This window comes from Cupressus sempervirens, chromosome 4 (assembly GCF_028749045.1).
Source record: "Cupressus sempervirens isolate cs-2001-9-10 chromosome 4, ASM2874904v1, whole genome shotgun sequence".
Taxonomy (NCBI): domain Eukaryota; kingdom Viridiplantae; phylum Streptophyta; class Pinopsida; order Cupressales; family Cupressaceae; genus Cupressus; species Cupressus sempervirens.
In genome coordinates, this window is record NC_143121.1 from 51,004,367 (window position 1) to 51,020,718 (window position 16,352).

A 16,352-nucleotide genomic window follows, 5' to 3' on the forward strand; every position below is an offset into this window, starting at 1 on the left:
TCTACAATTGCTACCTAGTCCTTTGGACTAATTCAAGTGGTTACTGTGAAATTCAATCAGTGTGAAGTCTAACAGTTCATACTATGCATTTTAGTATATGTTGAGTTTATCGGTGGCTACTGAGCATTGCACTATCTACTATGTTCATAGTTCATATGATGCAAAGCTAGTGTTAACTGAGCTATTTTATGCTAACCAAGTGATTCAGTGTTTGATGAGTTGCACAATATCTATTGAGTCACCAGTGTAGACTAAGTTCAAGACTAATTAAAAGTGATTAGTATGGATCAAGCTTCTACATCTACTGAGTGCATGAGAATGTCAAGCATTGACATTGGATGTTTAGTATCAAAACCTCATCGACTCAGTCTTCAGAACTCAAGTATCATCATGTGGGCCGACTTTGTAATATTTGTATTAACTTGTATCATGGTTGCCTTTAGAATTTGAATATTTGGATTGGTATATATATGTAATTTATTGTACCATATCATTGGGAATGTGAGTATACATGGATGTAATGTAAATGTGGATATGAAAAGTTCAAGTTATGAATGTAGCAGATAGAGAGAAAATTATAAAGGCCATAATAGTATAAGTAGTAGTGGAGACATATCTATCATAGAGAGGTGATCAGTACACTAAGGAGTCTCTATCAGAAAAATTAGTTGCAAACTAGAGATCTACTACTTCATCCTAATAGGTGAACCAATCAAAATCCTTTAACAAGGTAGACCTAATAGTCTTTCATAAATCTCTTTACCAAGTGCATACTTCATTGTATGTTTGTAAATCCTCTTACAAGGTGGACCTAGCCATCCTAATTTCTTCTAATAGGGCAGATCATTAGAAGTAATTAATGTAAGCCTTAACAAGATTACTTTATGTTGTAGTGCTAAATTTTGTGGGTATCATCCCCAACCCAATTTTACTTTCTATTTGGAAGGTTTTTGGGTCACCAAATCTTTGTGTTCAAGTGTTACGGATGCTTTCATGTTTTTAGTTCTCATGCATGCAATTAGATCAAATATGATGAATCAAGTGCTAATTAAATTATTTGATTAAAATTATTAAAGTTTTAGAAGTTACTAATTCACCCCTTCCCTCTTAGTAACTTAGCATAATCTTGAATATTTCCAACAATCGGTATCAGAGCATTGTGGTTCTCAGGAGAAAGTTTAACAGCTTGAGCAAAGATCTATGATATGGAGATATTCAGACATGACAAAGCTATTAATAATGTCTATTTCCCAACTCAAGAAATATAAGGAGAAACTTTCCTAATCCTTGAAAAGAAGAATGGAACTTGCAAGTCAAATGAATTATCATCTCTAAATTGAAGAAAGAATTGAAGACTTTCACCCTTCAAGCAACTTAGATGAAGCAAATGATGCAATCAAGAAACTCCAAGAGAAGAATGGTTCCCTATAAGAAGAAGTAATAAAGCTAAAAAGAGAGAAAGAAAATAAGTCAATAAAGTTACGTGAAGTCTTGGAACAGAGAAACAAGATGAAAAAAGAGATGGATGGAAGGAACAATGAAATCTAGAACCAATCCCTTTAGCAAGTAGATCTTATTGATCAACTATCCAATGTAAATAAGGAAATCATGAGCCTAAGATTTGAAAATGAAAGAATGAGGAATTATTTAAATTCTAAAAGAGAATCAATGAAAGAATAAAAAATGATCTGAACTCTAAAAGACAAATCAATGAAAGATTGAGGAATGATCTAAACTCTAAGAAGAAAATCAATGAGAGAATGATGAAATCTCAAGTAGACATGGATCAACTAAATGAGCAAAACCTCTATAGGCAAAAAGGAAAAGTAAGAATTGGATACAAAGAAGAAGGTGAGTCCTCCCAACAAGGTGCTCAAAATAATCAAAGACCTACTTGCAATCACTATCATAAGATAGGTCATACATCAAAAAAAAAATTGGAGCAATGGAAAAGAAAAATTCAATGGAAAATGCTACAATTGCAATCAGCATGGTCATAGGGCTAATGAATGCAAAGAGAAACCAATATTTGAAGGCAATTGCCATAAATGTAAGAAACATGGACACAAGACATCATAATGCAAAACAAAGACATTGAATCCTGTAGAGAAAATTGTGAAAGAAATATTTGATTGGGACTACAATACCTGGTGTAGATGTCATTACTATGGAGAATTTGGACACATTGGTATGAATTGTGTTAAACATCATATGAGGAAAAGAGATACCACTAAAAGATGTTTCATTTGTATAGAACTTGATCATCTTTTCAAGAATTGTATGAATAGTGGTAGAATTGAAGATGAGAAGAAAATAAAGGATGATAAGATTTGAAAGCAAATGAGATAGCAATGGATTCTTAAGTCTACCAAGGATACTAGTCCTAGCAATGATGGTCAAGTCACTCAAAAATTGGGTGACACTACCATTTCTAATTAAGTTCTCAAGGAAGAACTAGAACTATGCTATTAAAGAAGACATTTGAATCAGTTCTAGTTGAAAGGTAACAAAGATTCAAATATGTATACAAGATACAAAGGGATCACTGAGCAACATCTATATCAATTATGAGTATATTGTAGAAATGGGTGAAAAATATGGGTGAAAACTATGGTAGAATCATGGACAACTACTTCAATGTATTCAAGGAGAGAATGAACAATAGGTTTAGGATTCTGAAGAAGTTAGTTAAAGACTATAAGGATGATGTATGCTTCATGGTGGATAGTGACAAGGTATATATCTAGGTAGTTAAGCCTAGAGTTGCATGGGTGAAGCCTCTTGGCTACGAGGTAAATATTGATGAGACAAAGGATATCAATGAAGCCCTTGTCAATGAACTTGTTGATCCCAAGGCCCCTTATTTTGGAACTTATGATGAAGCCAAGGCTAGAATTGAGCTATAAATAAAGCTCCCATAGGTGGTTAACAAAGGGAAGAGAAGGATAGAAAAGCTGAAATCAAGTGCACCTCTCTTGTTAACTAAGGGAAGAGGTGAGGATGTGGAAGAAGTAGAGGATGAGGAAGAATCTGAGAAAGAAAAAGAACCTTTGAATAAAAAGGGTAAGGTGATCATCACCAAGCTTCCGAATTCATCCACTACAGTCTTCACAAGGAGGTCACAAAAGAAAGGAGGTGACATTGTATTCAATAGACCTCCACCCACCTTCTAGGATAGGCTAAAGAAATTGGAAGAAGGAGTAGGAATAAAGAACTTTAAATCATTGAAATATGAGATTAGGACTGAGGCTAAGTAGAAGCAAGTTTAAGACTTGGTGCTAAATAAAATGGGTAAGTGGAAGTACTCACTAGATCAGATCGCTTCTCAAGTCCCCAGTGAATTACTAGAGAAGATAAATCCAAGATGGGATTTTTATATGCAAACAATCAAATAAATATATGCACAAACCCTTAGGTAGTTATTATTGAGCATATCATATGTTGAGGTGAAAGAGTTATTAAAGAAAAATGAAGAAAAAATGACTCCAAAGTTTAATGCCTGTTTGGTTTTGATCAAGGACATAGAGCATGTTGTTAGGAATTATACGAACACTTGGAAAAATATCTATCATCTTCATAAACCAAGTGAATTTCTAGTTAAAGTAAAGGATGATGATGAAGAAGACGATAAGGAGAAAGTTGAGGAAGAAAATTTTGAAGAAATGAATCACTTTGATAATAAAGAAGATGAAAAGGATCAAGGTCCAGAAGCTACCAAGGAAGAAAAGCAAGATGATGAGGAGACTGACCCAGTCAAGATAGTTGCAATAGTCATTGCTTCACTTCCTCACTCCCCGAACAAACCATTGACTACATCAAGTATGGAGATAGCTTCAACAAGTTTGGTTGTGACTACTAGTGATACATCAAATGTCCAATCACTCTTTGCCCCAACTCAGCTTAGCATATCATTGACAAAAGTGACTTCCACTTCATCCACCGAGCTGTAGACTCCTTCTTCATCTACCAAGTTGATTTTTTTAGTTTTCAGCTCTCCAATTTTGACTTCTTTAGTTTTAAGTACATCAATGGTAAGCTCTCCAGCTTTGACTACTTCAATTTTGGATTCTTCAGTTTTGACTTCTTCAATTTTGGATTCTTCAAGTATTTCTATAAGTATTCCATCAGTCGGTATAGTATCAATTTTCACTACAAGTCCAAGTATGTTTACTATTGTTTCCATTCTAGGTACAAAAGCAATAAGTGCAAGGATAGTTGAGCCCAGGGTTCAACCAAGCATAAAATTTTTGGGGAAAGGAAAGGAGATAGAGGAAGACATAGATTTAGATGAAGAAATAGTAATTCCCAAATGGGATATTTATAATCTTACTCCAAACCAAATGCACACATTTGGTGAACTCCTCTAGGAAAAGGCTAAGTAGCAAAGATCAAGAGAGGAGAGAGATAAAGAATTTAAGATAATTGATAATGCCAAGAATATTTTGACCAAGGCAATAGGAATTGAGATTGACTCTTCTCAACCTATTCTATATCAACTAGCAGAAGCAATCCAAAAATTCAATGAGGACTCTAATGTTCAAGATAAGCTAGTTGCAAAGGTTGAAAAGAAATTTAATAATAAAGTGTTGGAGCACATTACAAAACAAATAGCCATTTATCAAGTTGATATTTCTACAATTTTTGTCAATCTTGAGGTGTCCTATTCAAATGTGTCATCACTTTTTGGGAAATTATCTGATGTCACTGAGTATACAAAGGAAATAAAGGACAAATTTTCCAAAATAGATATAGATCTAAAGGCAAGTGCTTAGCAGTTGCAAATTGACCCTAGTTCAAGCTCTACACATTTCAAGAAAATTATATTTTTGTCAAACATGCAAGATGAATTACTCAAAGAAGAAGCAAGGATCCGATCAATATTGATTGATATACAAAATATGATCCTTCCAATCATGGATGCTATGCAAAAACATATTGTATATTCAAAGACTTTGATCCATGATAATAACTTCTCTATTGTAGACCATATGATTGAACTATTAGAAAAAGTACAAATTGCACTTCATACATGCAAGGTCCTACAAGAAAATTGGGATAACACCTTGGAAATCACTCTCAAGGTACATTCTGAATTCTTATCCCATTTTGGTGTTTCTATGTAAATAAGTTAGAATAAATCTTTGACATTACTGTCAAAAAGGTGGAGAAAATTTATATTTGAGAAAGCCACATAGTATGGGGGAGAAATATGCTATGGTGGAGAACTTGTATCAGTAAGACATGTTGTATATAGAAAAAGATGTATAGTATACTATATATAGTATACTCTATCGAGCTAGTATTAGGTGGTGATGAATACAAGGTATTCAATTTTGGCTAATAAGTGTTTTTGTCACTAATGCCAAAGGGGGATATTGTTGACATATCAGTCAAATTTGTTATTAGTTACACACATTTATTCAGATTATGTATAGCTACCAAGCTTGTTGAATAGTTTATAGCATTTTCCATGTAATTCAGTAGCCACTGAGTTCTACAGTTGCTACTGAGTCCTTTGGATGAATTCTAGTGGTTATCGAGCAGATTTAGTTAGCGTAAAGTCCAATAGTTCAAACCATGCATTTCAGTATATGCTGATTTTATCAATGGTTACTGAGCATGCAGTGTCTCCACATTTGTAGTTCATATGATGTAAAGCTAGTGTTAACCAAGCTACTTTATGCTAACCAAGTGATTCAGTGTTTGTCAAGTTGTACAATATCTACTAAGTCACTAGTGTAGACTGAGTTCAAGACTGCTTGAAAGTGATCAGTATGGACTAAGTTTCTATATCTACCGAGTGCATGACAATGCTAAGCATTGACAATGGATGCCAAGTATTAGAACCTCACTGAGTCAGTCTTCAAAACTTGAGTATCTTCATGTGGGGCGACTTTATCATATTTGTGTTAACTTATATCATGGTCGACTTTGTAATTTGAATATTTGGATTAGTATATATATGTAATGTATTGTACCATATCATTAGGAATGTGAGTATGCATGGATGTAATGTGAATGTGGATGTGAAAAGTTCAAGTTATGAATGCAGTATATAAAGAGTGAATTATAAAGGAAATAATAGTATAATGAGCAGCAGAGACGTAGCTATCATAGAAAGGTGATCAGTACACTAAGGAATTTCTATCAACAAAATCAATTTCAAATCAAAGATCTACTGCTTCATCCTAACAGATGAACTAATCAAAATCCTTTAACAAGGTAGACCTAACAGTCTTTCATAAATCTCTTTACCGAGTGCATACATCATTGTATGTTTGTAAATCCTCTTACAAGGTGGACCTAGTAGTTCTAATTGCTCCTAATAGGGTAGATCATTAGAAGTGATCAATGTAAGCCTTAACAGGCCAACTTTATGCTACAATACTAAAGTGTGTGGGTATCATCCCCACCCCAATTTTACTTTCTATTTGGAAGGTTTCTGGGTCACCAAATCTTTGTGTTCAAGTGTTATGGATGCTTTCATGTTTTTAGTTTCTCATGCATGCAATTAGATCTAATGTGATGAATCAAGTGCTAATTGGATTATTTGATTAAAATTGTTAAATTTTTAGAAGTTATTGATTAACCCCTCCCCTCTCAGTAACTTAGCATAGTCTTGAATATTTCCAATAGCATCAACCAAAGCTTGTTGAGGATCAGTCAAGTTGATGCAGTAATGAAAGGGAAGATTTCATATGAATTTGTACATTAGGTACAAGGATATTCATTGAATATTTTCTTTGGCATAAGATATCAAAGAGGGAGAGTTTACTATCATAGTCATAGTCATATCACAATTTTTTTTTTAAGGTTGTTGTTTAATAGTTTGTTCTCCTATTAGATTTTATAATCTTGACTTTTTGATACCCAATGCTTGGAGAGACAAAAGGATGTTTACCAACAAATGGGTCAGTGTATATATTCTATCACTGCCCTCTAAATTGACTAGGTACAACTCCCCATGATTTGCAATGATATGCAATGAATATATTTTTATGAGATTAGAATTCTTGATATTATAAGCTCTTAATGTAAGAGTAGTAAAGGGTAACCAAATTGTTTGTAGGCACAAAAAATTCATGCATAATAGATTTGGACAACATATCACACCCAATGGAATGATCGTAATAGACCGTCTTGAGATTCTTGACTCTTACTTCTATTCTAAATGCAATGTTAATCATCTGAATGCAAAGAGGGGTGAAAAATGAGATGCACATGAGGGAAAATAGAATTTATTTGACTACTAGACTTGAATGAAATGGAATTCAACAAGTTACCAATAGATTCATACACATCTATTCTACAATTCCTATTGAAACTATCTAACATGATATGAAGTGAATAAGAGAGGAAGCAAAATCATATATGAAGAAAGTAAATGGAATCACTCCTATTGCAAATATCAAAATGAAATGGAATCCACTTGATTATCACAAGATAGTTGAAAAAAGATTGATACAAGTATGAATAATGTGTTTCAATCATTTTTTTGTCAATGATGTCAAACCTGCTACTTGCTAGTAAGATAATTGCTTAGATGATTTGAGTAGTATCATTTTTTTAATTGATGAAGAGGATTTGATCAAATGAGGTAACAATAGAACCTAGAGGAAAGGTTGAGTTATGATATGGAAAAGAAGTACAAGGATCAATTAAAATAGTGATATTATAGTGCATTGATTATCTACTTAAGGTTGTAAAGGATGGATACATTGATTAAGTTCAAAAGATAAAGTTAAATGAATTATGTCTACCAAGCTTAACAATATACATAGTAGGTGGCAAGAAAATTTAGTATAAGCTGAGTAGAAAATCATTTGGAGCCAAGAAAAGTCAAATTTTAGTGTAAGCCACGTAAAGTTTAGTTGATGTCGAGCACTAGTAAACTTTAGTTCATGCCGAATGTTTTGATAGTGGATGTTGAGAAATGCACTATGTGTCAAGCATCAGAAGCTAGTTAATGCCAAGTGTCAGCATTATGAGAAAGATTGTGAATTTGATGAATCTGAGATGACAAGTTTGATTTACTAGATTCTGTGAACCATGCGGAAGATAACCTTGATGATCTAGTGGTACAAAATTCAAGATGAGTCATTTTGAGGTGAATTAAGAGAGGATTGAAGGAGAATTTTCTCAAAGGTAATAAACTAAAAAGATGGGTAGATTCATTGAATCCTACCTAATCCAACCTAACCCTAAAATGGACGATGGAGGTTGAACAACAAAAGATCTTAATTTTCTATTTATAGAAATGGTTGGTCAAAAGAAAAGGTTATCATGTGCAAGAACCTAAGGAATAGAAGGAGAATAGGGTATTATTTTATTTAATTACCTAAGAGAAGATACTTCTATTGGCAATAAAAGTAAGAAGGCTTAATGTTTTGGATGCTTGAAGGGTGAACAAGCTATTAGAGATGAAGTGTGTGAAAGCCAAATAGAATAGAGGACTAAGAATAGAGATCTATAATCTACAAGTGTGTTGTAAGTTGTTATCAAATCAAGCCTTATTACTACCTTCTAATCATTGTACCAATCTAGAGAAAATCCTTTGGATTAAGGTTAACCTAATAGTCATTTGTAAATTCCTTTAACCAGGTGACATTCAAAGTGAATGATTTAAATTCCTCTAACAAGGGTCACTTCTAACAAGCTAATTGAAATCTTTTAACCATGTCACATTTAACATTGTACATTGTAACATTTAACAGGGTTGGCCTTTCACAAGACATCACTTCAGAAGAGTGAGAATGAGTAGCATGTTATTGGTAAATTTTTCCAAATTGGGTTTCCACATTAAATCATTGTATCAAATGTGTTATTGAATCTATTTTTTTTCATGCTTACATTTCTACCAAGTTGATTTGACAGTAACCTACAAGTTAAAGTGATTGTATGATCTAATGGACGCATGCATGATGAAAATGATTTATGGATATGGGTTCACTAAATTGTGAGAATTTTTGTTTGTATATTTGGACCTTGGATAACTGATTCACCCCCCTAAATTATTCTAAAGAATTCCAACAAGGATCACATATAATTTTCCTTTAACTCATAATTTCATAACTAATCTAAGAATGAGCAACAAAACATGACAAGAAAATAGGATAAATAAAATTAAAAACCAATTCACCATCAAGTTTTATGATCTTTTTATTATCAAATGAGGTTACATTTATAGTTTTTTGTTATCCTTTCTTAATTATGGCAAAGCAATAGTCATATACAAGAAAATAAAATGAGAATAAAATATGAAATTATCTAATCTGCATCGTGATATGAGTACGTGGTATCTCCTCTATTGATGATTCTAAATCCATGGTGTTTCTAAATACACATGATGACTATTCAACTTCATGTAATCTTAGAATACTGTGTACAAAATTATTTATTCTTCATCTTCTTTTGTTTTGTGCCAAACCCATGCATTTCATATTCCAATGAGCACTACATTTTTAAATTCTTTCCATTGATCTCAAATTAATGATTACAACTGAAATGTTATGACCTTTCTTTATAAATTCCTTCATCGGTCCCTCAATGTATATGAGTCTTTCCATTATTTTTTCACATAGATTATTTTTCTTGCAACTTTACCTAGCAAGATGGCAACAAATGTAGATTTTTTTCCTATTTGATGATGGTAATAAAATGATGTTAACTCTATTTATTTCATGGCATGGGTCCACTTTCTAACTAGGTATGTTGTGTTAGACATATGGTAGTAATTCATTGCTAGGGGAGTTTGACAATGGTAGAATGTAATGGGTCTATCAAGACACATGCTTTCACATCGCTTTTTTGCATAGATTATCAAATGGGTATCTTTTAATGATGATATAATGACCTCCATAGGTCTTCTTTGATTTGACGGTGGCAAAAAAAGGTCTTAACCCTTTGTTATTTTTCTGCACTATGGGTCCATTTGCTAGCTATACACAACATGGAAAATAGTTGGTACTTTTCATTGCCTGGAGAATTTGACATTGACTTGCCTTGCTTCATGGCACCTCATGACTAGATTCTAACTACACTTCATGAAATGTGACTACCCATAGGAAATTTTTCATTCTATCACTATGTTGCTATGAATAATGATCAAACAACTTTTAATAGTGACATAATGATGATTGTGGATCTTATAAGATCTGATGACTGAAGGAATTCAAGTTTTGTTTAAAATTTGAATGGAATTCAATCTAACAAATAAGAATTTGGACCTTTCAACTCACCAATAGCACGCATTCTTTCATTCAATTTAATTTTCAACTCTACAATGTATATGTGTAGATTAAATATTAACCATCAATTTCATTTCAAAAAGAGTCGTACCACCTTTGACTTGGTTCCTTCACCATTTCTAGATTTTTGAGCATTCACTTTGTATTGAATTCAACTAATCTTGCTTCTAACTTGTTCTCATGATCTTTATATCAATCTTTAACCTCAATCTTAAATGTTCTCTATTGCATTTTCTCCAAATATACCTATGATCTCTTTAAATGTATCACTCCTTTAGATATAAACCTCTGACCATGAAGTTAGAAACTTTCAAAGATTTAGAAATGATTTCATGAAGAACTACTTCACAACATGAATCTTTTTCTTCAATATGATTAGGAACAAGAAAATATGAATTAGTAAAATATCAAGACCTTCTTCTCATCAGGATAACACATAACAAACCCTCCAAACCCTATCACCTAGCTTTGGACTAATGCATTGCTCATATGATTCCTACATTAGGTTGACTCAAAGAAATGATGAGAAGAAAGATCATCCTATAGGAAATCTAGACTTAGACTCAAGACATTGACACTTGACTTGACTCAAAATTCTAGGAAAAAAGATGTGAATTGAAACTTGGACAAAAAAGGTGTCAGAGGGAGTTCACACTAATAGAGGGAGTTCTCATGGATAAGAATCAAAATAAAACTAAGTATATTTTCTCTACTTTATTTTTCTTTGATGTATTATGACATTTTTTTTCCATCAATGACAAAGAGGGAAATGTTTGAAAATAAATGATCAATTCTATATTTTCTTTGATGTTACACAAAATGCCATATCTTTATCAGTCAATGTATTTTGAGTTCACTCAGGTGATGAAGATATTTTTCTATGTTTTTTGATCATTATAGTGTTTGATAAGTTTATAAGATAGTGTCTACCAAGTTCACTTAGGTGTCAAAGAGAAGTGCATAGAAGTTGAGTGTTAATCGAGCTCACTCGGGTAAAAATAGGAAAGTTGGATATAACCAATGTTAATCGAGCTCATTTGGTTACCAAAGGAATTTTTTGAAGGTGTAGTGTTAACTAAGTTCACTTGGTTAACATAGGAAAAACATTTTAGTGTTAGTGTCTACCAAGTAGGGACAGCTAACAAAGGATTTTCTTGTTTTGACATATTGAGTTTAATGGATTTGTTTGTTATTTCTAGCCAACTTAGGAGATGAATATTAATTATTCTAAGTTGTATTCAAGATAACTTAACAATGTATATGATATAAGGTCAAGTTGTGTATTTAATGTGTGTGTAAGTGTGGAAGAGAAGAAGATTCTTAGAGCAAGCAAACTGGAAGGATAAGCATATTATCCTTGTTGGGTAGAAAATATTAATCTAATTAAGAAGGATCAAGTATTGAAGCTAGAATTGAGATCCAAAATCAGAAATATAGTTGCATCAATGATTAGGTCATATCATTGTTACTCTCTAACCAATGTAGTAGTGTATCAAATCTCTTAATTGATTTTTCTTAATAGTTATTTTCCAAATCCTCTAACAAGGTGGCATTTCTAGATTGAAGTGTCTAAAGACCTCTAACAAAGCCACTCCTAAAAGGGTGATTAAATCTTCTAACACAGTCACACTAAATAGTGTGTTTTGTAACCTTTAATAAGATTGGTTCCTAACAAGGATCACTTTAGAAGAGTGAAAAATATTAACTAGTTGCAATTTGGTGGTTTTTCCCAATTTGGGTTTCCACGATAAATCTTGGTGTCACTTGTGTTCATGTTATTTATTTTGTGTATGAAACTAAGGTTGATCATAGTTAATATCTTAAGATCTACATGTTTATTATTTTTTGAGTAATAGTTGATATTATAGTATTTGTCGAGTTATAACACATTATTAGTGTTAACCGAGTGCCTATGTGTTAAGCAAGTAACAATAGTTTTAGCAGAGTTTATGTTTTGTATTGACATCTAAGGGATCTAGAATTTTTTTTAGTGGTAATTGATTCACCCCTCCCCTCTTAGTTAATCCTCTTATATTTCCAACACCACCCTCTTAAAATAAACACAATGATTTGGAAATTGAGTGTAAGCATTCTCATGCATAAAATTGTCAAATTTAAGATATGATTATCAAGGTGCTTACTTCAAACCATATAAAAAATTTTTAATCTGCACACTAAATTCTCCTTACCTATGACCTCAAATCCCTATGGTCATGCCATGTAAATCTTCATCCAAATCACCATGAAGAAAGGTTGTTTTAACATCAAGCTTTCCAAATCCAAATATTTAATAGCCACAATACTTAGAATAGTACAAATAGAAGTCATTTTAAAAACAAGAGAAAATATCTCATCAAAATCAATTCCCTTTTTCTATGCAAATCCTTTTACAACGAACCTTAGTTTAAATATTTTCTTATCTCCATCCTCTACTTTCAACATATAAACCCATTTATTGTGTAAAGCTCTTTTACCTATAGGAAACTTTCATATATCCCACGTCTTTGTTTTAGAAAAGAGTCCATTTCTTCTTTCATTACAAACTCCCACTGAATCTTTGTATTCACCTACACGACTTCATCATAACATTAAGATTCACCAACATCTATCATTAAATAGAATACAAAGAGGGAGAAATTTTTTATGGAGGTCTACTTAGCCTTGTTGACCATCTAACATTCATTCAAGTGTGTGGTATTTATTTTTGTGGTTTTTGCAAAGCATGAGGAACTATTGGAACATAATAATTTGGAGTATCATCCAACACTACATAATCATTTTCTTTCTTCTCATGTTGTTGCAAAAAATATTTGCACAACACTTTCTCATTGAATATGACATCCTTGTTTCTTACAATTTTATGATTTTGAAAATCTGAAAGCTTATAACCAAATTCATCAATGACATATCCAAAAAATAAACATTTCTTTGACTTAGCTTCCATCTTGATTTTATTTTCAAGATTTTAATTTGAAAATGTTTCACAACCAAAGGTTTTGAGAAAACAATAACTCACCTTCTTACCAGTCCATGCTTTCTCTAGAATACGATAGCCCAAAGGAGTAGAGGGACCTCTAATGATCAAATATTTAATAGTATTGACATCCTCCACCCACATGTTCAAAGACAACCTAGCATGCAACCTCATGATCATTGGACACTCTAGAATTTTCATGTTCATGCATTCAACCACTCAATTTTCCTGTGGAGTCCTTGGAACATTTTTATGTCTACAAATACCATTAGTTGAGAAATGATCTTCAAATTCATAACAACAATACTCACAACCATTATTCTATTAGAGTTGAGGAAAGCCAACTTCAAAGACATCCAAGATCACCTACATGCGAGAACCTGTCAAAGAGAAGCCAAGAAGAGGAAGAGCATGGAGCAAGGGAAAAACCCTAAACGGACATGAGAGACAATATGTGCAAACACAAGAAGAAAATGTATTTACAATGAGAATTAATGTGATAATATGATGATGTTATAAAAATACAATTAGAGAGCTCGCTTATAAAGAGCTCATGCAAGCTTGTAGAACAAGCTGGAAGGTGGTAGAAGATAAGGATGACAACTCAGCACATATCCACAAAAAGGTGGAACATACTAGAAGGGAACAAACTCCCATGTTGTCATCAACTAACCATTACATGCATTAAATATAAAATATTAAATAAATGCATTTAGCTAAAAAGCTTAAGTAATAGAATAAATAATTAGTAAATTAATTATTCACTCTAACACCCCCCCTTAAGTGCAACTTAGGGAAATTCCTTAAGCTCACAAAACTAAGATGAATGCATAATGGGTCCCGGTAATGAGGCTATGTTAGGTACCCATGTACAATGCAAAAAAATGTAACCTCTATAAATAGGGAAAGAGAGAAAATCACATGGGAAAAACCCTCCCCCAAAAAGAGGTAAGAACCTAGTGAAGAACTAAGGAAGTCTCTAACTAGGGAAATGTTCCCTAAAACAGGAACAAGGAGTGATCATGAAGAGCATCACTGAAGCATGAATAAGCCACAAATTTTCCAAACTGTTGATCAAAAGAACCTCCATGGAAGAAGAAGACATGAACCAAGCATGTTTATATGGTAGATGATTCATCTCACCGAAATGCATAGGTAGCTAGCCACTGCAATCGCCTTGTATATAGGATCAACCACTAAATACATAGTTCACACTATTGAACCATTGAACCATGGATGCATTAGAACAATAGCATAACCCCCCCTTAATTTAGATGGGGTGTGATGATAGGCAATTGAGAAGGTGAGCCAAAGTCTCCTACACACGAACCAAGAATGACAAGAGAGGAAAAGAGGTACAGAAACCTATAAAGACATGGTCAAACTAACTCTACATGGGGCTAATGTCATGGAAGGGACACTCATTTGACAAAGGGCGAATGCCTAAAATAGCAAACAACAATCCCCCCATGGTGCTTTATGAAAATAGTGCAAGTACAACTGACTCAAAACATTGTTCATGACTCTCGAAATGCAAAAGTGGCACTTTATCTTAGTGTAATACAAAAAAGTGCTTCAAAATGATAGCTACAATGATCAAAATTGAAAACAAGCTGATGCAAAAGAAAGTACAGCCTAAAACAAGAGAATCCATGCTAGGAAAATGATCCTTGGGCCTAAAACACTCAAAATATCCACCATATAGAAAAAAATGCCAAGACTATGATAGAAAGAGCATGGGCCAAAAACTCAAAAAAAGGACCACATTTTTTAAAAGGTGACAAAAGTAGCTTTCCAAAAATATAAATTTTTCAAAAAACAAGCATGGGATGCAAAAGATATGCTTGCTGGAGTCAAAAATAGGACTTTAGACTTTGACTGAACAAATAGGCAATAAAAAAGCATCAAAACCTAAAAATACCTACACCAAAGTCTCCATCTCAGAACCAGCTTTTTGACACTTCTTTTGGATTGAAAAAATACGTCCGTATGCAAAAGTTATGGCCAAAAAACTGCAAGTAGGTCCAAAACAAAATCAAGAGAGATGCATGCAAGGATGAATGATGCAAGCACTAACCTCATGCGGATGTTAGCAAATGACGAGAAAAAATTTGATGGCTTGTCAGTCGTCGCAGCAAAAAAGAGGTCACGTGGCAGCCACGTGGCAAAATGCTGACGTGGCAGGATATACATGGCAATGTGCCACGTGGCACCCTACCACATGTCTCAAGCAGATTGGCTACTTAGGGGCTGACTGGACCAAATGTCTGACTGTGCAGAACTGACAGTAGGGTACTGACATGGAAAAAATTATTGAAGTGGTGCAAAACCCGCGAACAGAAGACTCTCCACGCATCAGAAGCAGATTGGACCAAGAGGGGAGGCAGAGCGAACTTGGCGGAGGTGGTCGTAGATGGTGAAAACAGACCTGCTAGTGGAGCGTTGGTGGAGACAGGGAAGGCACTGCTGGAGGAGGTGCTTAGGTGGAGCCACCGGTGAAAGACTGAGTGCAAGCAGAGAATGAGTGACTGCCAGGTGGCACTTCGACGCTGCTACGACAATGCATATTTTATATTTTTTTTGAATTTTTTTCGCACTACGTCCGTACGGAAAAGCCCTAGAATGAAAAAAAATTTTCCTCCTGAAGCTCTGTCTCCAAAATTGGAAAGCTTTATATGAATCCTGATTGCAAATGGCCTTCCGGATCCAATCATGATGTCCGTTTGGCCCCAATGTGCTCCAAAAATTTGTTGATCTCCTGATTTGAAGAAAAATGCACAAACAAACTAGAGTTTGTGACTTCAAATCACGGCTTCAAAAATTTTCAACGAAGCAGTAGTAGGAAGGCTCTGATACCATGTTGGAGTTGAGGGAGAAAAACCCTAAACAGACATGAGAGACAATATGTGCAAACACAAGAAGAAAATGTATTTACAATGAGAAGTAATATGATAATGTGATGATGTTATGAAAATACAATGAGAGAGCCTGCTTATAAAGAGCTCATGGAAGCTTGTAGAACAAGCTGGAAGGTGGTAGGAGATAAGGATGACAACTCAGCACATATCCACAAAAAGGTGGAACATGCTAGAAGGGAACAAACTCCCGTGTTGTCATCAACTAACCACTAC

At 33.7% G+C, this 16,352-nt stretch overlaps 1 pseudogene; it reads left to right on the forward strand.

Moving 5' to 3' along the window:
• Positions 1 to 15,720, forward strand: part of LOC149559882 (carotenoid 9,10(9',10')-cleavage dioxygenase-like) — a 57,077-nt pseudogene extending 41,357 nt beyond the window's left edge.
• Positions 15,721 to 16,352: the final 632 nt, after the last annotated feature.